This window comes from Hypanus sabinus, chromosome 4 (genome assembly GCF_030144855.1).
Source record: "Hypanus sabinus isolate sHypSab1 chromosome 4, sHypSab1.hap1, whole genome shotgun sequence".
Taxonomy (NCBI): Eukaryota; Metazoa; Chordata; class Chondrichthyes; order Myliobatiformes; family Dasyatidae; genus Hypanus; species Hypanus sabinus.
In genome coordinates, this window is record NC_082709.1 from 139,247,256 (window position 1) to 139,272,720 (window position 25,465).

At 39.1% G+C, this 25,465-nt stretch overlaps 1 protein-coding gene across 4 annotated transcripts in view; it reads left to right on the forward strand.

Annotated features, from left to right (window-relative positions):
• LOC132393219 (zinc finger and BTB domain-containing protein 20-like) overlaps positions 1-25,465 on the forward strand; it is a 351,170-nt gene that overhangs the window by 107,716 nt on the left and 217,989 nt on the right. The window contains exon 2 of one of the 4 annotated variants that reach the window (XM_059968200.1): positions 11,699-11,793. The exons of the other annotated variants lie outside the window; for them this stretch is intronic. The gene's annotated coding sequence lies outside the window, so the exon portion shown is untranslated. The remainder of the gene's footprint in view (positions 1-11,698; positions 11,794-25,465) is intronic. 4 annotated transcript variants of the gene reach the window in all.

Below are 25,465 nucleotides of genomic sequence, written 5' to 3' on the forward strand. Positions count from 1 at the left end.
ATATCAGTAGATAAGCCATCTCCAGAGATGGAGACAGAAAGATCAAGAAAGGGGTGGGAGGTGTTGGAAATGGACCGCAAATGAAATTTGCGGGCAGGGTGAAAGTTGAAGGTGAAGTTAATGAAGTCAATCTCAGCATGCGTGCAGGAGGCAGCGTCAATGCAGTCGTCGATGTAGCAAAGGAGACGAGGAGAACGGTTACCCATATAGGCTTGGAACATGGACTTCCACAAAGCCAACAAAAACAATCACACTTTACACTTGTTGAGATTTAAAAGGTTCATTTTGGTTAATTTTTAAGGTTAAATAATGATGGTCTGGAAAGAAATCTTTTAAAAAAAATCAAAAGTAAATAAAGTTTAAGAACCATTGCTTAAATTTTCTTAAAAACCACATATTAGAGACTCAATAGATTCATCATGTTTATTCTGGGGTGGGTTAAAATCTATTAAAATTGTTAAATTAATAATTTTTACACACCTTTGGCAAGTAACAGGAGCATAATGTTCTTATTTTAATCCACAGTACATGAAGTACTTCAAAATAAGCTGCAGTAACTTCAGTAAATGTTAGGGTCAATATACCCTATAACAAGTTAACCTGCCAGTAGACATAAAGTTCACAGTTGTGCAAGTGGATGACATAAAGTTCTATATTCCATTATTTGCTCAGAACTGCATTATTTGATTGTTGGCTTTCATACCAAGCACATTTGTGGTTTGCAGTATGGTGTTTTCAGATAAAATTGGTTTCAATGTAAAAGAAGGCAATTTAGCTTGTTAAATCTCTACACTCTCTCCGATAAAGATCAATCCATATAGTCTAACCCCACCATCTCCCCAGTCTGTATATTCTTTTGCTACCGCCTTCTTAAATGTTGAATTTGCATTCAGCATTGCATTAGCAGTGAATTCCATACTCTCAGAAGCTACTTTTGGTTCTTTTTAGCAATCGCTGTCATTCTTTTTCCAGGTTCTTAACCCATATTGCAATGGAAACAATTTTGCTGTATCTAGTCTGTATCAATCATACACAATTTTAAGTATCTATATCAGAACTCCTTGAAACCTACTCTGATCCAAGGAGAGCAATTATCTTTTCCAGTCTAAAGATATGCTAACGTATTACATCTATTAAATCAGTTGGTGCGTATCATTGGGTGATGATGGGGACAAGCTCCCACTATCTATTAAAATCTTCCAATGGCGTGCACTTACAGCATCTGATAACCAAGTCCAGCTCCTGGCCTTCAGGTGTGGCTTACCTACTAAGCCCGGCGGAACGGGTTCTGTTGACAGGAGAAAGGGCAAAGGTGGGTTACGGGTGCCTTTAAACAAGTTGCATCAGGCAGATGGGGCTCGTCAGCCATGGTTGGCAGCTCATCTAGGAAAAGGAAACTTCAAGCCTCTGCTGCCTTGTGGCTGTACCCATTCATGTGGAAGGCTTCAGGAGTAAATCGCTGAAGGAAAAATCCGGAGCTGGAGTCCCTCAGGCAGTCCTACATTGAGTTCAATGTTGACTGGCAACTCCTGCGACACTGCTGGTACCAAACTTTATTGGTCTCTGCTGTAGCTTTGGGTTCATCAGATGTGTGGAGGGGGGAGCTTGCTATATGGGCAATAGCTCACTGTCCAAATAGTACTGGCCAGGCTTGCGTACCTAGACAGCTAGGATGCAATATCCATGATCAACTGACCAACGGAGGTCTCAGCAGCAGCTCAGCATATCTTCTGCTGACACCTTTTCTCAAATAGACTCAGACTGCTCATAGTATTCCAGATGGTGCTCTTTAAATGGTTCATTATTTTTTGCCCTTGTACACTCAGCCTCTATATTGCCCCTAGATTGTATATGATTTTGTAAATACTTTCTCAGCTCTTTCTATCACTTCCAATAAATTATGTACCTATGTTTACATTAATTAAAATTATCTTGTACTTTTATTAAAATTATTGGTACTTTGGGAATATCAGAATTTACAGTTAAAAATAGCAATGCAGTAATAATAATCTGACTGCAAAATGAAAGGTATTTTGAAGCCAAGATCCTTAGAAATGTTAGTTTAATATGAACTGAAGGATTAAGAAATTATGATTTTTGCATATTTTAAAATTTCATTTAGCCTTAAATGTTTGAAAGGTTTTTGGACTCAGTGGGCAAATGTTTGATGTGTAAAAACAGCAAATTTTGCACACAATAGCAATCTGTTAATGATTAGATAACACACGTTAGTCCACGGATGGATTTTGGCCAGCATACCAAGGATAACTGCAGAATCCTTTACATCCAATGCTGTTGTGTAAAATAAATGACTTGGGTTGAGTAAGGAGAGTTTTAATGCAATTGCTCTTCAAAATTGGTTGGTCTTAATATTTTAGTTACATTTTGTGCTGGTTCATTGTTTGAGCATGACCTTGGATATTTGATTGGCTTGTTATACAAGAAAGAATGAGCCTGTGTGGAGAGAAGAAAATATGTTTGAAATGAATAGGAAGCTTTTAATGTGCTGAAATAGCTATATTGGATATGAAGTAAGGGAGGGAGTAGTTGAGAGTGGCAAATAAGGATTGTGAATGCTGTTGATGGGATAAATAAAAAGGTGTACTTTTTCTTGGTTTTCGGGTGATTGTTGAATCCTTTTTCCCGCTGAATTCTTGCCTAGGTGTGATGGTTTTGACTCTGAACCTATGAAGCACTTATTTCCAAATTGCATCACGGTAGTTTTGGTGAATTTCTACTGCTCGGGATTGGCAGTTCAGCATGAAAGAAATGGGTGGGGCAGCTGTGCAGTTATTCCCTGCACATAATTGGTCCCCAAGCGTAATTTGGGAAGTAACAAAACATAATGTATTTTTTTTGGGCTGGCAGCAAATGCATATCTTGTTTAATTCTTAATGTTAATATTAGATTTCTTTTCTGCTCTTTGGTCCTTTTGTTTGAGAATAATTCATTTGAAAGTTGTTGGTTAAGTACATTAAAAGGAATTGCTGAATGGTAAATGAACTATGGTTGACAACGTGGACTATCTAATCATGAGGAAGAAGGAAGCATACTTAAGGTTTAGGAAGCAGTGACCTAACAGGGCTCTTGAGATTTATAAGGTAGCCAGGAAGGAGTTTAACAAGGGACATGGGTGATTTAGAAAGGGATATGAAAATGCCTGGTGAGTAGAATTAAGGAAAACTCCAAAAGGTGTTCTACATGTACATGTAGAACTGGAGGATGGTTGGAATGAGGGTAGGAGCAATCAAGGATGAAAGAAGAAATGAGCGTCAAATTGGATGTGATAGGGGAGATCCTTAATGAATACTTTGCCTCAGTGTTCACCAGTGAGAGGGACCTTGCCATTTAGGAAGACAGCATAGAAGAGTTTACTTTGCTGGAACATATCAAATATATCCCCAGGACCAGACAGGATATAGAACAACATAGAACATAGAACAATACAGCACAGTACAGGCCCTTCGGCCTTCAATGTTGTACCGACCCTTAAACACTGCCTCCCATATAACCCTCCACCTTAAATTCGTCCATTTTCCTGTCTAGTAGTCTCTTAAATTTCACTAGTGTATCTGCCTCCACCACTGACTCAGGCAGTGCATTCCATGCACCAACTACTCTCTGAGTAAAAAACCTTCCTCTAATATTCCCCTTGAACTTTCCTCCTCTTATCTTAAAGATATACCCCAGGTATATCCAGGAAGCAAAGGATAAGATGTCTGTACTTTTGGCAATGATCTGTGCATCCTCACTGGCCAGAAGTTTGAAGGGTAACAAATGTTAATTGTTTATTCAAGAAACGTAATCTGGCTAATCCCGGGAATTACAGACCAGTGAGGTTTACACCATTGGTGGCAAAATATTGGAGAGGATACTTAGAGATGAGATTTATGTGAATTTAGAAAAGCATTGACTCATTAGGAATAGTCAGCATGGCTATATGAGTGGCAGATTGTGCCTCTTGAGCCTGATTGATTTTGAGCAGGTAACCAAGAAACTGATGATTGTAGAGTGGTGGATATGGTGCATGTAGATTTTAATATGGTTTTCGCCAGTCTTTCCCATGGTAGGCTCATTCAGAAAACTGGGAGGAGTGGTACATGGAGACTTAGCTGAAAATTTGAAAATAAATCTCAAGATAGTATATGGTGACATATATGTAATTAAATAATAAATATTACTTTGAACTTTGGATTCAGAATCCTCATACCCACAGAAGGCAAAGGGTGGTAATAGATGGAGTGCATTCTGTCTGGAAGTTAATGACTAGTAGTGTTTCACTGTTTTGGGACCCTTGCTCTTTATGATTTTTATAAGTGACTTAGATGAGGAAGTGAAAAAGTGGGTTAGTGAGGTTCAAGTTCAAGTTTATTGTCATTTAGTCATGTACATTTATACTGCCAAGCAAAATGATGTTCCTCCAGACCAAAGTGCACAACACAGTACATATAACTCACAACGCATAAAGTAATATTACCCCAAATAAATTAACTAATAGCTATATGTATATCAGAAAATTGACATTTAGCATAAGGTACATTCACAACACAAGTTAAAAAGTAAATTCAAGCAACACGCACAAAATGCTGGTGGAACGCAGCAGGCCAGGCAACATCTATAGGGAGAAGCACCGTCGACGTTTCGGGCCAAGACCCTTCGTCAGGACCCAGACCCGCTATTACAGCCATATATCCAACTGACTCCAGTTGGCTTCAGGATCCGTTTTCAAGCTTCTCAATTTGGACCTTCTGAGGATCCCGGGTACTCACATTTAATTGACTCTGCCTCCTGTTGTTTCTCCCATCAAGCTCTGAGGGTGACGTTTCTTTGACTTTATCACGTCCTGCAAGGATCACAAGATCTTCCATCTGCAGGCCCCAGAGACTGCTGGCTGAACCACTAGCAGGCATAGACTTCATATCGCGGTCCCGGGCCCGGCCGTCGATCTCGGCTGCCCCAGCAACCCAGGGCATATTCACAACCCGGACTCCAGCACCGTCAATGTGTGTTCCAACAACTATGGACAGCTTCAAAGCGATTGCATGACCACTGACTCTGACTCCAGGCCGAGTCTTAACGTGTAGCGATTGTGACTCCCGTCTCCCTTTCCTCCACCACTACTCTGCAATCCCCTCTCCCCCAGATCCCATCGTCAGCTCCTGGGCCCTCAGAGGTTCCATCTTCCTCTCACCCCAACCCTCCCCTCTCCACCGACACCATCAGCCTCCCTCCCCCCTCTGATCCCATCTCTCATCCGTGCCAGGTCTTTACCATTCCCTCCGACCTTCAACTTTCTGAGGCAGAGCTCTCTGCTCTCAGTAAGGGCCTCACTCACCTTGTCCCCCTTCACCCACACCTCAGCGAGTTTCATGTATGCCATGACGCTGAACTCTTCTTCCGCCAGCTCCGTCTCCAAGCTTACTTGTTTGGCAAGGACTCTCCTACCCTCACCGATGACCCCTTCTCCCGTCTTGAACCCTCCTGCTCTTCATGGACACCCTGCTCTGGTCTTCTGCCTGCTCTGGATCTTTTTATTGCCAATTGCCGACAGGACATCAACCATCTCGACTTCATTACACCATGTTCCTATTCCAACCTCACTCGTGTCCTGACGAAGGGTCTTGGCCCGAAACGTCAACAATGCTTCTCCCTATAGATGCTGCCTGACCTGCTGTGTTTCATCAGCATTTTGTGTGTGTTGCTTGAATTTCCAGCATCTGCAGATTTCCTCATGTTTGCTTTTTAAGAAGTAAATTGTATAATGCTACTGGCACTTGATGAGTGTTGAGATGTGGGTGGTGGCAGGGATGTCTCACGGCCTGTCCTACTGCTGCGGTACCTCCTGCCCGATGATAGGAAATCAAAGAGATTGTGGGACAGATGAATGAGAATCAGAATCAGTAATCATTGGCCTATGTCATGAAATCTGTTGTTTTACAACAGGATTACATAATAAAAAATTTTTATATTACAGTAAGAGACAAATATATAATTGAAAAAGTCATGCAATAAGTGTGTAAAAATAGTGGTAGTGTGCATGGGTTTGTAGACTGTTCAGAAATCTAATGGCAGAGGGGAAGAAACTGTTCCTAAAGCATTGAGTATGTCTGTTCAGGTTCCTGTACCCCCTCGACAGTAGCAATGAGAAATGGGGGTCCTTCATGATGGATTCTACCTTTTTGAGGGATCACCTTTTGACTATGCCCTCATTACTGGGAAGGCTACTGCCCATGATGGAGCTAGCTGAGTTTGCAGCTTTTTGTAGCTTTTTCTGATTCTGTGCAATGGCCTCTTCATACCAGATGGTGGTGCAACCAGTTAGAATGCTCTCCACTGTACATCGGTAGAAATTTGCTAGAATCTTTGGTGACATGCCAAGGCTCCTCAAACCTCGAATGAAATACAACCATTGTGGTGCTGCCTTTGTAGTTGCATCAATATGTTGGGCCCAGGATAGATTTTCAGAGATATTGACACCGGAGAACTTAACTGCTCACCTTTCCACTGCTGATTTGTCAATGAGGGCAGATGTGTACTTCTTTGACTTCCCCTTCCTGAAGTCCACAATGAATTACTTGGTCTTACTGATGTTGAGTGCAAAGTTGTTTTGACACCACTTTATCAGCTTATCTATCTCGCTCTGTCACCCTCCTCATCACCAACTGAAATTCTGCCAACAATAGTGTGTCATCAGCAAATTTATAGATGGTGTTTGAGCTGTGCTTAGCCACACAGTAATGGGTGCAGAGAGAGTAGAGCAGTGGGCTAAGCACCCCCTCTTGTGGTGCTCCAGTGTTTACTGTCTGCAAGGAGGAAATGTTTTCTTCCAATTTGCACTGACTGGTCTTCCAGTGAGGAAGTCAAGGATACAGTTGCAGAAAGAGGTACAGAGGCACAGGCTTTGGTGCTGGTTGATTAGTATTGAGGGAATGATGGTGTTGAACACTCAGCTTTAATTGATAAACAGCAGCCTGACATCTGTATTGCTATACTATATTTCAGGTTGTCCAAGGCCGAGTGGAGAGCAGGTAAGATAGTATTTTCTGTAGACCTAATGTGGTGATAGGCAAATTGTAGTCAGTCAGGTCTTTGTTTCGGCCAAAGTTGATTCTGGCTATGATCAACCTCTCAAAACACTTCATCATAGTAGATGTGAGTACCACTGGGTGGTAGTCATTGAGGCAGTTCACCCTGCTCCTGGACACTGGTATAGTTGCCACCCTTTTGAAGCAGGTAGAACCTCGGACTGCAGCAATGGGAAATTGAAGTTGACCTTGAACACTTATGCCAGTTGGTTGGTATAGGTTTTCAAAGCCCAGCCAGTTACACAATCAGGAATCCTTAACAACGCTAAGGGCCCTGTGTATACAGTGCTGATAAATATCTCAGATGGGTAGAAGGGAGAATCTCATGATCTTTTCAGCTGTCCTCACAATCCTTTGTAGGGTTTGGTGGTCAGATGTCTTTCATTTCCTGTATCAGACAGTGATGTAGCTGGTCAGGACATTTTAATCCCGCTCCTGTAAAAACTGGTTAGAATAGGAGATGGTTAAGGTGGAGCTTAACCACCTTAAGATGGTAAGCAAGGTAACACTCTTGCTTACCTCAATCTCCTCAGGAAATAATGACTAGGAAACAAGAGTGTCCATTATGTGCACTCCCAGAAATTTAGTGTTCCTAACCTCCTTCATGGAGGGGCTATTAACGTACAGTGAGTAGTGGTCAGCCTGCAGCTTCCTAAAGTCCTCCATCATCTCTGATCTTGTCCACATTGAGACTCCTCTCTGTGTGCTGTGTCATCATAGTTGATGAGGCCATCCTTTGTTGTATCATCAGCGAACGTGATTTGTTTTGAGCTTGATATAACAGTGCGGTCGTGCCTCAGCAGCGGGCAGAGTACACAGCCCTGGAAGGTGCTGGTGCTGAGTGTGATGGAGCTGCCAGCACAGACTGACTGTGATTTTTCAGTCAATAAGTCCAAGATTCAGTTAGAGAAATGGGTGTTGAGACCCATCAAGGACAGTTTACCCTCTAGTTTTTGAGGGCTGTTCATATTGGATGCCAAACTGAAATCAATAAACAGCTTCCTGGTCTATGAGGCTCATTTTCACTTTGCAGATGACACAAAGGTTGGTGGTGGTGTGGATATTGTAGAAGGTTGCTGCAGGTTACAACACACGTTGATAGGGTATAGAGCTGGCCAGAAAAGTGGTAGGTGGATTTAAATCCAGAGAAGTTTGAAATGAAATACTTTTGAAGATTGAGCTTGAAAACAGTCAAAAGATTAATGACAGGATTCTTAGCGATTTGGAGGAATGAGAATCTTGGGGTCTAAGTACGTAGATCCATTAAAGTTGCCGCACAAGGTGTATGGTTTGTTGGCCTTTGTTAATCAAGGAATTGAGTTCAAAAGCTGTGATGTAATAATGCTGCAGCCCTAAGACTATTTAATCCACTCTGCTTACTTGGAGTATTGTTCATTTCTGGTCACCTCAATATAGCAAGTTTTGAGAGGGTGCAGATTTACCAGGATGCTGCCTGGATTAGAGAGCATGTCTTCTGAGGAAGAGCTTTGGAGTGAAGGAGGATGAGAGATGACTTGAGTGCATAAGATAAAGAGGGATTGATAGAGTGGTTTGTCAGTGCCTTTTTCCCAGAGGAGGTAATGGCTACTTTTTGAGGTAATTATTTTAAGGGGATATCAGAGGGTTTTTTTTTAGTGCTAAGTGCAAGAACTACTATGCCAGGAGTGATAGAGGCAGATACATTAGTGACTTTTAAGAGACTTTTAGGTAGGCACATGGATGGAAGAAAATCAAGAGCTACGTGGGAGGGAAGGGTTAGATTGATCTTGGAGTAGGTAAAACATTCAGTTCAAAATTGAGGGCCAAAGGGCCGGTACTGTTCTATGTTCAGACTTCGAATTTATCTGTCAACAAAAAGGATAATCTTTTGGTTGACTGGATGAATATATGTAAGTGATATGTAAATAATACATTCTTTGCAATTTAAGAATTTGTGCTTTTGACATAAATTTATCCGATAGGAACATTGATGATAAATTTGAGCAGGCTGTTTATCATTTCAGTGGAGTAACCAGAGCCAAGCTAACTGCCCAGATTTATATTACACATTTATTAGAGACCAGAGATGGAAACCCTAGCCATTTTTCTAATTCTAAAAAGAATACATTGAAGCAGCTGACTGTAACACCTTGATTGCTGCTTCAGTCTTCAGAGTGAATAATTTTAAGCAAAGAATATGAATTTTAAAGGACTGTATTAACATGTGAACAGCTTAAATTATTTAGTTCATCAAACTAGTTTCTTCCAGAGATGTTGCAATTTGTTTCACTCTAGATCGTCATGCAGATTTCTTTAAAAATCTGAAGTTTTATTTAAACCTTAAAAAGATAAATATGAAGCATTGAAATGATGCTCTACCTTCTGGATCAAAATCCTGAAACTCGCTCCTTAACAGTATTGTGGCTCTACCCACATCTCAAGAACTGCAGTAAAGTTCAAAGCTCAAAGTAAATTTATTATCAAAGTACATGTATGTACACTATATCCTACATTGAGATATATATTTTTTGCAGGCATTTATAGGAAAAAGAAAAATACAAAATAAAATTTACGGAAAACTACATAAGAAGTCAAAGACTGATGAACAGCCCATAAGCAAAGGAAGACAAGCTATGCAAATAAGAAATAAGACTATTGAAATGAATTGTAATAAGTAGTCTCTAGGTCAAAAAATCTGTTCAGAATAGTGGTGATTAAAGCTATCCACACCAGTTCAGGAGCCTGATGGTCAAAGGATAATAACTGTTTCTGAACTTGGTGGTGCATAGGAAAATAGCAACCTGGATTAGGCAACTAAATGGTTGCTCAGCCTGTGAAGACAATATCCCTTGAATGAATATAAAAAAAGTGTTATTTAGCCTTTCTCTAGAATAATTCTCATAATGTCAAAATCTATCAAATTTATACAAGCATTTCATTATTTCACCCATTTATCTCATAACCTTATATTTTGTTTTAGTAATACAATTAGCTTAGTGTAATGTAGAGAGGAGAGGAATGCCAGAGATAGTTTCATGGAGGAAAGGGGCATGTAATAATTGAAATTCTGAGATGATGCTTACTGGAAATGGATTTGGAGAAAATGTGTGGGTGAAAGTTCTATAATGTATCTACTTAAATAACAGTGATAAAATGGTGGGAAGATGTTCAGAAATTTGTTTACTTCTGGCAGATATAAGTTCTGTGAACACTTAAGTTTGAGCATCTGTCAAGTGCAGGCATGTATTTCCATTGAATCAGCCATGATTCTCATGTTTAATTAGCACAGGCTGGCTTTTATTCCAAGTTTTGAGAAGTTTGATTTATTCCAATAATATTTCAGTTATTGAAATGATATTGCTGGGAAATTTGACATATTTCTTAGAAAGTTGCTGTACCTTTTTTTTGGCATATGTCAGAATACCTTTAACTTAATTTTACAAATTCAAACAGTTTCAAACAGTTCAAGCCAGGGTTGTTTCACTGTTAGTGGTGTAGACTATCATATGATATTTAGTAGTTCTCACTGTTTTCAGTCTGTAACATTAATGTTAACTCTGCTGAGCAATTTGTGCTCTTTCACAGTTAATTTTATAATAAAGTTTTGTTACTATTTCAGTTGAAACAAATTAGTACTATTTGGAATACTGCACAGTTGTAAAATAATTACTTTGTTTCAAAATGTTAAAATGGGAACATCTGAAATTACATCTGCGATTAGTTATTAATATTGTTTCAATTATTTGTACATATTTTGCTTAAAAGTTTTCCACACAGGAATAATTTGGGACTTCAGAAAGGACTGTACAGAAGTTAGAATGAACAATGTAAAATAATAGTTAAAGAAAATGGAAAATAAGGAAAATTTAGGAAAAGTGTATAAAGTTGTAAAGACGATAAGCAATATGTGGGAACAAAAAAGCAAAGATAAAAAACAAATCAAAAATTTAAAAACTCTGAAAAATAGCGCATTAAGTTGTTCAGATCAATATAGAAGAGGTTTTGATAGTTAATGTATGTTTTAAGCCATCAGCTTAACAAATAGACTGGGGTAACATTTCAGAAGTAAAATTGCAATAGTTGAATGCACATAACTTGAGGTTTTAAGATGGCGATGAGAATTCTTCTTATAATTTGTGGTTGGGGTCTTATGCACTTGACCTGAAATCTAGTTCAGCTAATTAGATAAATAATTTAATAAAAGCTGGATAGGTATTAAGAGTGAAGAAATAACATTAGGGTTATGTTGAGATGTGGAATAAGAAATTCAACTCTTTAAAGCCAGCATGAGAACAATATGTTGAACTGCTTTTTTTCTTCATGTTTACGTCATTGCTAACAGGCACTTGCGTTCAGTATAATCCTGTAATTACATTTATGTAGTCTTGTTCAATCTTAGTAATGTTCTTCTTGCTGTTACATGCTTTTTATCTTATTTTCCCTTGCCCTTTCCCAATCCTTGAAAATTTTTATGGCTTAATATATTTAGCTTTGAGTAACAGCCAGATGTGACCAGAATTCTCTAAGGACTGTGATATAATTTCCATCAAGCTGGATTTGGATTCAGAGTCTTGTGTAGGCATTAGAGTAGGCTATTCACCAACTTTCAGACTCTTCTCCATTTCCTTCTGCAGTTGCTGTTGAGTGTCAATTCAAAGGATTACTAGGTTCCAGTGACCGGATATTATCTGGCTCAAAACCTGTAAGAATCTTCATTGATTTCAATTTAGTAAGTAAACTGCATATTTTAACTAATATTTAAGCATTTTTCAATGCAAAATGGGAAAAACTGACAATTTCAGTAAAAGCTTAAAAAAAAACAAACTTCCTATAATACATCACAAACTAGAGAAAATCTGCAGATGCTGGAAATCCAAGTAACACACACAAAATGCTGGAGGAGCCCAGCAGACCAGGCAGCATCTAATGAAAAGAGTAAATAGTTGACATTTCGGCTTGAGACCCTTCAACAGGACTGGAGAAAAAAAGATGAGTCAAAGTTATAAGTTAGGGGTAGGGAAGGAAGAAACACAAGGTGGTAAGTGAAACTGGGGGAGGGGTAAATTAAAGAGCTGTGAAGTTGATTGGTTGAAGAGGTACAGGGCTGGAGAAAGGGGAATTTAATGGGAGAAGATAAGGCCATGAAAGACAGAAAAAGGGGGAGGAGCACCAGAAGGAGGTGACGGGCAGGCAAAGAGAGAAGGTGAAAGAGGGAAAAGGGGATGGGGAATAACAAAGGGGGGGGGGCGACTACTGGAATTTTGAGGAATTGATGTTCATGCCCTCAGGTAGAATATAAGGTGTCGCTGCTCCAACCTGAGTGTGGCCTCAACAGTAGAGGAGGCCATGGACTGATATGCCGGAATGGGAAGTTGAATTAGAATAGGTGGCCACTGGGATATTCGCTTTTTCTGCCGGATGGAGTGTACGCAGGTGTTCAGTGAAGTGCTCTCCCAATTTCCAACACTCATGTGTTCCTATAATATATAACTTTTTTTAAATGATATATTTAAAATACACCACAAGAAACTGCAGTTCACATTCATTGAAAGATTTTCCGGCCTCAGGGTTGAGTAAAAACAAGTTATAACTTTGTAATTATAATGGCTGGAATTTCATTTATACCTCATTAATCTTTCAAAGGCAACTTACAGTGAGAATAGCTCTCATCAACTCTCAGTTCTCTAGATTACATGGGGAAGGCTGCTAAACAATGCACCTTGTGAAAGAACAATCTAGTGTTCTGTATGTATGACAGCATCTTCATGATTTGTTCATTTACTGTGTATTCAGAAATAAATGTAATGATTATTAATGCTAATAATGGTAAATGCTAATGGTTTAAACGAGAAGATTTGATCTAATCTATTCCAAAACATCAAACATCCGTCTGCCTACCTCCACAGATGCTGTTGAGTGAGTTCCTCCAGTATTCAGTTTTGGATCCTGATTCCAACATCTGCGGTCTTCTATGTCTTTGCCCTGCAAATGAAGATTGGGCTTTAGGCTCTTTAAAACTAAACCTGATTTTTTAGAGAATAAACTTCAAAGGGAATTGTATTGAAAGGTCTACATTATTTCAAGCTGAAATTCAAATGGTTCACCATATAAACAAAAATGAATGGAAATAATTCAGCTTTTGCTGCGATACACATCCAAAATTCATAAAGTGCAGCTAAATAACAGTGGTTAATAATCTATATTAGCATATTAATCAAAAAATGAACACATATACATGTGGAAATAAGAAGCTATAAGAAATTGATTAAAAGCAGCAATGAGATAAAGTTATGATCCCATACACTCTGGTACTGAACAAAATTTTATTTTCTTATTACTGTACTTGCCCAACTCTACATCTGATCTGCTCCTGGGACATACATTTATTATCTCTGGATTCAACTGTTCTACACTCTACTTGCAAACTTGCATTCTTCATCATCTGTAGATTGCAGTTTAAACAAAACTTTGCTGTAAACATCTAATTTGCATCAAATCCTTTTACCTAATTGGCCAGTGTTACATCTGATATATAGGTTTATCATGTCTTAATCATTTCATGGGCTTATGGCTCCCTACATCTATCACTTAAGTATCTAAGTTTCATCATTCATTGTCATATATTCAGCACTCCAGGCTCAAGCCCCTAAATTTTCTTTTCATCATCCACTGTACTCAAGGATGCTTATTAAACCTGTTGCCATAGCATTCAGTCAGCTATTCTAATATCTTCTAATGGTTTTAAAGTAAATTTTTGACTGATGATACTTCGTGATGATTTGAAATAATGAGATTTTGTTAGCCATTTCCTCAATCATAATCTTTATAATGTACCATCAAAGCTGTAAGGACAACCGTAACAAGTACCAGAGTGAACTTTTTAAATGGAAACTTTACAAATATTGTTTGCTTTTTTAAATGGATGTTTCCATAAGTAATACTCTCTTCATTACTTTTAAAATGGTTATTATTATTTCTTTCTTGAGAGAATGGATTTGCTGAAATCCTTTCCCAGCTGTGAGAACTGTGAATAGATTGGGTTGTCTTATAAAATAAATGCTGAATTATAATCTGAAAAAATCAGATAACTTTATAAAGAACAATTTCTGATCTTGAAATTAGCACTTCCTTTTGGCCTGGAAACTGAATTGTCTTTCAGATTGATTAGCTTATTTTGTAGAAACTATGAAAAATGAGACCTTTATTTGTATTAGCCCTTTAGCACTTAAAATTATTAGTTCATAGATCAAATATTCATTCCTGTCAAATATTAGTTTATAAAAAAATGTGGCTTAGTGACTGTGGACTAAATACTGATGTGAAAGGTGGGTATGGTTTAATATTATAGTGCTGGAGAGATGTGGAAATCCTTGCTAGCAGTGCTGAGATATTTAATGACTTCTTCTGTGTTCACCTTCCTAGATGGTTAAAAAAAACTGTAGAGGTTCACTGCTACATGGTTTGATTAGCAGAATGAGTAGACATAGTAGAGATACATTTTTAAAGTAAATTTGAGGTAATGTACTATGGACTAAACAAAAGTGAAAATGAGATATAGTGATGGCAAATAAAGAAAGGGCTTCCTTTAAGCAATTAAAGTTACTATTGTGTTTGGATGAAAGTGAACTAGAGTAGTTTGATAACTAACAGTGAAAGTGAAGAATTAGTTCTTTTAAATGATAGATGTTAACAAAGAACAGGAGATTTTTTGGAGGGTTAAAAAGTGAGGAAAAGTAGTTGGAAGAAAATGATTTAAGTAAGCATGTTTGAGTAATTCTGTTGATGAGGTAACAGCTGAAGCAGAATGCTTCTTTATTTGTCTTACATTTGATAAACAGTAAGGTTATGGATCTGTGGGGGGAAAAGAAAAATTACTTCGGAATATTTCCAGCAAAAGCTTAGCGCAGATACAATCAAATACCTGCCACATGTATTGTAAAGATTTATGGTTTTCAGAATTTTATGAAATGGATATGTGTTATTAGCTGTGTACATAAACTTGCGTTCTCAGGTAGGGGATGTGAGTAACAGAAGTATAAGATAAATCTTTAACCTGTTTTAAGAATTGAACATTTTCTAAATGTTTTATGCAAGTTTTGATTTAGCCTTCACTGCTTTGAGATTAGATGTGTCTGAAGTGGTTTGCTCTACCACAACATTTGGCTTTGAAATATGCAATGGTGTGTACCCCTCGCCACAAATCACGTGTGCTATTCATTGTGAATCTTGACTCAATCTTGTCGCTGTTTTGTTGTTTCGCAGCCTTGATAGCTTTGCGCAGATCGTAGCCGCTTTTCTTGAGCTCTAGCTGATCACTGGCAACGTAAGCTCGATGTCTTAAGTGCTTCTCACACAGAACTATTGATGCAGGTTTCTGGTTCGGGAAGACTTTGACCAGCTTCTGCAGGACAACATCGTCAGTGCACTTCTGGATGAAGCATGTGACTCGATCAGTGAACTTGGAGACACCCTCATCATGGAAGACATTCCAGTTGACTTCATCGAAGCAGTCCTGCAACATGGAGGCCAATTGGTCGGACCAACAGTGAACGGTTTTAACTATGGCCGCCTCTTGTTTCAGCTTCTGCCTGTACATCAGCAAAATCATCATCAAAAAGTGATCTGATTTAACAAAAACTGGGAGAAGGAGAGCTTTGTAAGTGTTGCAAAAGGGAGTAACAGTGGTCAACTATCTTATCTCCACAAGTGCTCACCTGGATGTGCTGACAAAACTTTGCAGAGACTTTTGTCAGCAACACTAGTTTAAAGTCACTGGTGACAATGAAGGCATCCTCTGGGTGTGCAGTCTCCAGCAGGTTGATAGTCTTGTACAATTCCTTGAGAGCCAGGTCAGTATCAGCCTGTGGTGGAATATACACCATCGTGATGATAACAGCTCCAAACTCTCTCGGCAGCCAGTAGGGTCTGCACAGCAGCACAGGTAATCCAGGTCTAAGGAATAAAATTGGATTTGAGTGCACACACATTCTATGGGTTGCGCCAAGCATTGTTGACCATGAAGCATACCCCTCCTCCTATTCTGAGAGAGGTTTTTCGGCCTGTCTGTTAAGAACAGGTAGAACCCAGAGGGCTAGATGGCATGATCTGGTATCTCCTCTTGTCAGCCAGGTCTCCACGAAGCACAAGACTTTGCCTTCCTTTGTTTCCCACTGATAGGAGATTCTGGCTCTCAGTTCACAAAGCTTGTTGTCTAGGGACTGAACGTCAACCAGGAGTATGCTAGGGAGCGGTGGCCAATTTGCTTGCCGTATCAGCCTCACCAGGACTCTGACCCTTCTCTCTTCTTATCCAGCACTTCTTTTGAGGTAGTGGTAGTGTAAGAGATGAGTATCTCGTGGATCGCACAAGCAGGGGTTCCCAGTGTAGGAAAGACGGCACTTAGTGAGTAAATGCCATCTTTCCGATGTTCAGAAAGTCTATCATATCTGAACACTTGTTCATTTATTTACTTATTGAGAAAAATAATCCAATATGTATTTGTTGGAAAAAGTATGTGAACCTCAGTGCCTTCTCCAAAAGCTATTTGGAGTTCAGGTGTTCCAATCAATAATATGAGATTAGATGTTTGGGTTGTAGAGGTGCTCTGCCCTATGAAAGAGACACACTAAGTCAGGTTACTGACAGCCTGCTCTTCTCAAGAAATATCTCTTTATGTGCACCATGTCACAATCAAAGCAACTTTCAGAGGACCTTAGAAGAAGAATTGCAGATGTGCATGAAGCTAGAAAAGGCTACAAAATTATTTCTAAAGACCTTGAGTATTCATCAGTCCACAGTTAGAGAAATTGTCTACAAATGGAGGAAACTCAGTACTGTTGCTACTCTCCCTAGGAGTGGACATCCTGCAAAGATCACACCAAGAGCACAATGTACAATGCTGAAGGAAGTGAAAAAGAACCCGATGGTAACAGCAAAAGACCTGCAGAAATCTCTAGAACTTCCTAAAGTCTCTGTTCATGTGTCAACTATGAGAAAAGCACTGAACAAGAATGGTGCTGATGGACGGACACCACAGAGGAAACCACTGCTCTCCAAAAATTACATTGCTGCACATCTCAAGTTTGCAAAGACCCCCTGGATGTTCTACAATACTTCTAGGACAGTGCTCTGTGGACAGATAAGACAAATGTTAAACTTTTTGACAGAAATGTATATTGGTGTGCTTAGAGGAAAGAGAGTACTGCACACCAAAACCTCATCCCAACAGAGTGGAAGGAGCATCACGGTTTGGTGGCGCTTTGCTGTCTCAGGGCCTGAACAGCTTGCAATTGTTGAAGGAACAATGAACTCAAAATTGTATCAAAATGTTTTACAGGAGAATGTCAGGGTAGCAGTCAGTCTGTCTCCTGAAGCTTAATATAAGGTGGATAATGCAACAAGACAATGATCCAAAAGACAAGAGTTAATCAACAGTAGGATTGCTTAAAAAGAAAAAAGGTTGTGTTTTCGAACAGCTGAGTCAAAGTCCTGACCATCATCGTATAGAAATGTTGTGGAAAGACCTGAAGCAAGCAGTCCATGTAAGGAAGCCCACCAGCATATCAGAATTGAAGCAGGTTTTGTAAGGAGGATTGGCCTAAAATTCCTCCAAGCCAATGTGCAGGACTGATCAACAGTAACCAGAAACATTTGATTGAAGTTATTGATGTACAAGGGGGTCACACCAGTTACTGAAAGCATTTGTTTTTCCAACAAATACATGTAATATTGGATCATTTTTCTCAATAAATAAATGAACAAGTATAATTTTTTTTGTGTTATTTAATTGGGTTCTCTTTATCTAGTTTTAGGTCTTGCATGAAGATCTGATCACATTTTAGGTCATGTTTATGCAGAAATAGAGAATGTTCTACAGGTTTAACAAACTTTCTAGTACCACTGTAGAACATCTGAAAACTTTAAATTATAATGTCATCACCACTTTTTGAAACTGTCTGTCACAAGATTCATATTTGAGTTGAAATATTATCATCCCTGAGCCTTGAACACATTGGAAGTACTTTTAGTATTTTGGTTCAGTTTACTTTCCACAGCAAGTTTGCTTTCTGATAGGAAGGGTAGAAAACAAGAACTGTGTTGGCCAATGCTATAGTTCAACATGCGATTAGGAGGAACTTCGGACGGGTCCAGTATGTTGCACTTTAGTTGTGCTTTGCCAGTGATCACAAGTAGAATCACAAATTTTATCAACAGTTTTATTTTAGAATAACCAAGCTGCAATTAAAGAAATCTTGTGTACTTTCCTACACAAATATTTTTAGCTGAGCTGTAGCTCATTATCAGTTCATGTTAGTAGTGTGCATTGAGTAGGTTTCATAATTTCTTGTTGAATCAAACAAAAACTTTGAGATACAGATATTGTGCGTAAACTTTATGTGCGTGTCAGTAAAATGTTGAGGGGTAAAGTTATATACACAGCTATGATTTTGGTAGTTGTATGCTTGGACTTACTGCTGATTAAATAAATGTCAGAATTATGTAATATGTTCAGAAGTGCAAGAATTCAACACCATGCAGTTACTTGTGACATTTGGGGTTGGAAATTGCCCAACATGGACATCAAAGTTAAAAGTAAATTTATTATCAAAGTACTTGTATGTCACCATATAAAACTCTTAAGATTAATTTTCTTCCAGGCATTCATAGTAATTAGAAGAAACACAATAGAATCAATGAAAAACCACAACCAACATGTAAAAGCCAACAAGAAAGCAAAAAAAAAGAAATAATAATAATAAAGAAATAAGCAATAAATATAGAGAACATGAGACAGAGTCCTTGAAAGTGAGTCCATAGATTGTGGGAACAATTCAATGATGGGGTGAGTAAAGTTGAGTGAAATTATCCCCTCTGGTTCAACAGCCTGATATTTGAGGGACCTGAGGCTTCTATCCCTCCATCCTGATCACAGCAGTGAGAAGAGAGCATGATGATGGATGCTGTTTTCCTGCGATAGTGCTCCATGTTAATGTGCTCAATGATGAGGAAGGCTTTACTCATGATGGACTAGACTGCATTCACTACCTTTTGTAGGATTTTCCATTCTTGGGTATTTGTGTTTCCATACCAGGCCATGATGCAGCTAGTCAATGTAATCTCCATTACACATTTGTAGAAGTTAGTCAATGAAGTTGAGAATCTTTGCAAAGTCTAAAAACAATAGAGGCACTTCTGCGCTTTATTTTGTGTTGGCATTTATGTGCTGGACCTAGGGCAGATCCTCTGAAATGATAACACCAAGGAATTTAAAGTTGCTGATCCTCTCCACTTCTGATCTGCAAGGAGGACTGACTCATGAACCTTTGGTTTCCTCCAGCTGAACACAATAACCAGCTCTTTGCTCTTGCTGACATTGAATGAGAGGTCATTGTGGCACCTTTCAGCATAATTTCAATCTCCCTCTTACATGCTGAGTTGTCTCCACCTTATATTCAGCCAAAGACAGTGGTGTCATCAGCAAATTTAAATCTGCTCATTTAAAGGATCACACACAAAAGGATCAAAGAGTCAACATTCTGGGCTGAGACTCTCCAGGATTGGAAAAGAAGGGGGAAAACACCAGAATAAAAATGTGGGCGAGGGGAAGGAGAATAGCTACAAGGTGATAGATAAAGCCAGGTGGATGCGAAAGGTAAAGGGCTGGAAACGAAGGAATCTGGTAGGAGTAGAGAGTGGACCATAGGAAAAAGGGAAGGAGGAGGGGCATCGGGGGGAGGAGATAGGCAGGTGAGAAGAGGTTAAGAGGCTGGGGTGAGGGAGAGGGATTTTTTTCCCCCTGGAAGGAGAAATCAATATTTATGCCATTATGTTGGAAGCTACCCAAATATAAGGTCTGGAGTATAAGGTGTTGCTCCTCCATCCTGAGGGTGTCCTCATTGTGGTACAAGAGGAGGCCATGGGCTAACATGTCAGAATGTGAATGGGAATTAGAACATTTGGAATTTTAAAAAATTGAAATCTGAATTAATACTTGAAAATGCCATTGGAGCTGTGCTTAGCCTCCCAATTGATAAGTAGAAAGCAAGTAGAGCAGAGTGCTAAGCATGCAGCCTTGTGGTGCACCTATGCTGATGGTGATTCTGGAAGAGATGTTGCTGCCAATCCGAACTGTCACTGGTCCGCAAATGATGAAATCAAGGAAGGTATTGAGGCTGAGATCTTGAAGCATTGATCAGTGTATTATTTTTGTTTTGTACGATTTTGGAGTGAAAAAAAGAAAGGAGCACCATGGAAAAGTTTGGGCACTCCAAGAGATTCGAGCTCTCAGATAACTTTTACCTAGGTCTTAGGGCTTACTTATCTTATTAGGGCTATGGCTTGCTCAAAGTCATCGTTAGGAAAGGCCAGGTGATGCAAATTTCAAAGCTTAAAAAAATGCCCTGACTCATCAAACCTTGGTTCCAACAATCAGCAGTCATGGGCTCCTCTAAGCAGCTGCCTAGCACTCTGAAAATTAAAATAAATGATGCCCACAAAGCAGGAGAAGGCTATAAGAAGATAGCAAAGTGTTTTCAGGCAGCCGTTTCCTCAGTTCATAATGTAATTAAGAAATGGCATTTAACAGGAACGGTGGAGGTCTGAGGGTTAGGGTTGAGGTTTGGAAGACCAAGAAAACTTTTTGAGAGAATTGCTCGTAGGATTGCTAGAAAGGCAAATCAAAATCCCCGTTTGATTGCAAAAGACGTTCAGGAAGATTTAGCAGACTCTGGAGTGGGGGTGCACTGTTCTACTGTGTAGTGACACCTGCACAAATATGATCTTCATGGAAGAGTCATCAGAAGAAACCCTTTCCTGCATCCTCACCACAAAATTCAGCATCAGAAGTTTGCAAAGGAGTATCTAAACAAGACTGATGCATTTTGAAAACAAGTCCTGTGGAGTGATAAAGTTAAAATAGAGCTTTTTGGCCGCAATGAGCAAAGGTATGTTTGGAGAAAAAGGGGTGCAGAATTTCATGAAAAGAACACCCCTGCAACTGTTAAGCACAGGGCTGGATTTTTCATGCTTTGGGCTTGTGTTGCAGCCAGTGGCATGTGGAACATTTCGCTGGTAGAGCAAAGAATTAATTCAATTAAATACCAACAAATTCTGGAAGCAAACATCACACTGTCTGTAAAAAAGCTGAAGATGAAAAGAGGATGGCTTCTACAACAGAATAATGATCCTAAACATACCTCAAAATTCACAACAGACTACTTCAAGAGGTGCAAGCTGAAGGTTTTGCCATGGCCCTCAGAGTCCCCCAACCTAAACATATCTCAAAAGAGCAGTGCATGCAAGACAGCCCAAGAATTTCACAAACTAGAATCCTTTTGCAAGGAAGAATGGACTAAAATCCCCCAAACAAGAATTGAATGACTCTTAGCTGGCTACAGAAAGCATTACAAACTGTGACACTTGCCAAAGGGGGTGTTACTAAGTACTGACCATGCAGGGTGCCCAAACATTTGCATCAGGCCCTTTTCCATTTTTGTTACTTTGAAACTGTAAAAGATGGAAATAAAAAGCAATCTTGCTTAAAATATTAAATGTGTCAACTTGAACTTTATGCCTTTTGGAAGTCAGGTCATCTTTTACTCGCTTAGCTATTTATTCACAGTAACAGAGATTTTGACCAGGGGTGCCCAAACTTTTGCATGCCACTGTACGTGCGCCTCACTAAAGAAAATAACTTAAGTTGACAAACATCTGGGCCTCTGTAATTTTCTTTCAAGTATTTTCTGGAGTTACAAAGTATAACAAGGGAGAGCACAATGCCAACATGTTCCAATTAGAGTGAAGGGCAAAACTGCCAGAATTAGGCTGATGAGGGATGGTGAGAATCTGGTCAAGTAAAAGGAGGAGGCATGTGTCAGATATCGGCAGCTGGGATCAAGCAAATCCCTTGAGTATAAGGGATTTTGGAATACACTTAAAGAACCAGGAGGGTAAAAAGAGATATAAGTTATCCTTGGCAGATAAAGTAAAGAGAATCTTGGAAAAAAAAATCTTTAGGTATATTAAGAGAGATAGGTGCAATATGGAGAGAATAGGTCCCCTTAAGGAATTCTGTGGCCATCTATGTGTAAAGCTAAGGGATGTGCATTAGTCTAAAATAAATATTACTTATCAATCTTTTTACCAGGGAGAAGGTCATAGAACTAGGAATTCAAGGAAGAAAGGACTGATGTCCTGAAAAAATATTGAAATTACAAATCAGGTGATATTGATGGTCATGTGGTGCATGAACGATAAATTCCTGGACCATAACCTAGTGTACCCTAGCATGTTTTGTAAGCAAGGGAGGAGGAGACTGGGTTCTGGCATTGGGTTTTGTAATTTTATTTGCCACAGGCAAGAGAGGGGCTGACTTGGGAGATAGCTAACATGGTACCTTTATTTAAAAATGATAACAAGAATACACCAGATAATGATAAGTAGGTGAGCCTTGCATCAGTGGTCATAAAGTCTTAGAGTAATATAGCATGGAAACAGGCTATTCGGCCCAACTTATCCATGCTGACCAAGATGCCCATCTAAACTTTTCATATCTGTGTTCTTGTCCAACTACCTCTTAAACATTGTTATTGTTATACCTACATCAACCATGTCCTCTGGCAGTTTTTTTCCCCTAAATACACATTACCCTGTGTGAATCTGATCCCTTTCAGATCCTTCCCCTCTCACCTTAAACTAATGCCTCCAGGTTTTGATTCTTCCTTGGCTGGGGGGGGGGGGGTGTTAAAGACTGCACAATCAGTCTTTTTATTGCCCCTCATGGTTTTATGCATCTCTAGAAAGTAGTGAGAAAATTAAGGAAGAATTCAGTAAGGCAAAACTCATTCACATTTAGAAAGACAGACTGATTAGTCATGATTGGCATTGCTTTGTGCATGGGAAGTTATGTTTCACAAATTTAATTGAGAGCTTTTTTTTGGAGAGATGGCCTAGAGGATTGATGAGGGACAGGCAATGCACTTTTTGAATGATCAAGTACCCTGATTTACTCTTAAGCTCCTCTAACCTATTCTGACCACATTCCCACCAGATCCCATCTCTTTCTCCCTGCAATACTTTCCTTCGATCTATTCTACACACTAGGGACAATATACAAATTACCCTGACTGTCTGAACAACTTCAGGATGTTGGGAGGAAAGTGTAGCAGGCAAAAGGAAACACACCTGGTCATAGGATGAACATGCAAACTCCATGGAGACAGCACTGGAGTCCAGAATTGAATCTGAGTCATTGAGATAGCGGTAGCACCTCAGCTAATCATGCTTGTGTGCCATCCTGAGATCTGAGTTATACAAGACTATAGTTTCAAGAATGTCAGCGTAATAAAATTCCCACAATCCCTAGATGAAAGTTAATTTGGCTAGCTTGTACTGCTGAATTTAATGCATGTAAGAAAAGATGACGCTGCAATCATACCTGTGGTGTTTTAGAATTTTTAAAATTTTAACATGACATTAAGTTAGACCGAAGTGGCTCATTCCTGTGCTGTAATTTCTCTATAATAAGTTAACATGTACAGGTTACTAATGCTTAATTGAGTCTAGCTGAGCACTAATGTGTTGATTAACTTTGAATTAAAACATGTTTTTAAAGAGAGCATGCAGTATAACTAACATATGGCACCTTTTCACTGTAAGAGTTGCTTGTCTCGACTTCAATTGACATTGCCAAATAAACAAGAGCACTTGAATTGCTACAGCAAAAGTTTGGCTTTGTGCACATTAAAATACTGATATAACTTTGTTCAAGGAATCATAAAGGTCTTTGTTCTGTAGTTCTACTTTAGAAAACTAAGACAGAACTAGCAGATTGAGTACAAATAAATTCTTCATGGACTTCCAGCCAGGTACAGGTATCGATTTTAACCGATGTTTCAATGGCAAACACTGCCATCTTCATCAGGGATGATGCCTGGGCATATCTAGTCCCAGTGGTATTTATACCCCTGTATTCTGTGCCTCCTGATTGGTTAGACCTCATCCAGTCAGGTCCCACCTTGTTTACAATCGAATTCCAGTTCTTTCTTAGAGCAAGGTTTTGGTCTTAATAAAAATTATTTTCCAGTAGTTTTATATTGAGTATTTAGAAATGTGACTTAAGGTATCTACATTTCAAATAACTTCTGTTAAACTCAAGTCAAGTCAAGTTGCTTTTATTGTCATTTCAACCATAACTGCTGGTACAGTACATAGTAAAAATGAAGCAATGTTCTTCCAGGACCATGGTGCTACATGAAACAACACAAAACTACATTAGACTACAGACCTACACGGGACTACATAAATTGAACAAAACAGTACAAGACAGTACAATAATTAATAAACAAAACAATAGGCACAGTAAAGGGAAAACTCAATCATGTCCTCAACCTAATTAAGAAACTCCAAAACCTAGGCCTCTGGACATCTCACTACAACTGAATCTTTGCCTTTCTCACTGGGAGACCACAGTCTGTGCAGATAGGATTTAACATTGCGTCCTCGCTGACATTTGACACTGGTGCATCGCAAGGATGTGTGCTTAGCTCACTGTTCTACTCTGTCTACACATACGACTGTGTGGCTAGGCACAGCTCAAACACCATCTATAAATTTTCTGACAACACAACTATTGCTGGCAGAATTTCGGATGGTGACAAAGAGGTGTAGAGAAGCAAGATAGATTAGTTGGTTAAGTGGTGTTGTAGCAATAACCTTGCAGTCAACGTCAATAAGACCAAGGAATTAATTGTGGACTTCAGGAAGGGTAAGTCAAGGGAACACATCCCACCCATTTTTGAGGGATCAGCATTGGAAAGGGTGAGCAAGTTCAAATTCCTGGATGTCAACATCTCTGCAGATCTATCCTGGGCCCAACATATTGATGCAATTACAAATGAAGCATAGCAATGGCTATATTTTATTACAAGTTTGAAGAGACTTTGTATGTCACCAAAGATGCTCATGTTTTTTACTGATATGCCATGGAGAGCTTTCTAACTGGTTGCATCACTGTCTGGTATGGAGGGGCCACTACACAGGATTGGAAAAGCTGCAGAAAGTTGTAAACTTAGCCAGCTCCATCGTGAGCACTAGCCCTCCCAGAATCAAGGATACTTTTGAAAAGCGATGTTTCATGAAGGTGGCATTCATCATTAAAGAGCCATATCACCCATGGCATGCCCTCTTTTCATTGCTACCATCAAGGAGGAGGTACTGAAGCTAAAGACAGGCTCAACAGTTCAGGAATAGTTTCATCTTCTCTGCCATCAGATTTCTGAATGGACAATATATCCATGAACACTACCTCAATACTTTCCCCTCTCTTTTTGCACTACTCACTTAATTTCATTTTTTCATATATACTTATTTGTAATTTATAGTTTTTTTTATTATTGCAATAT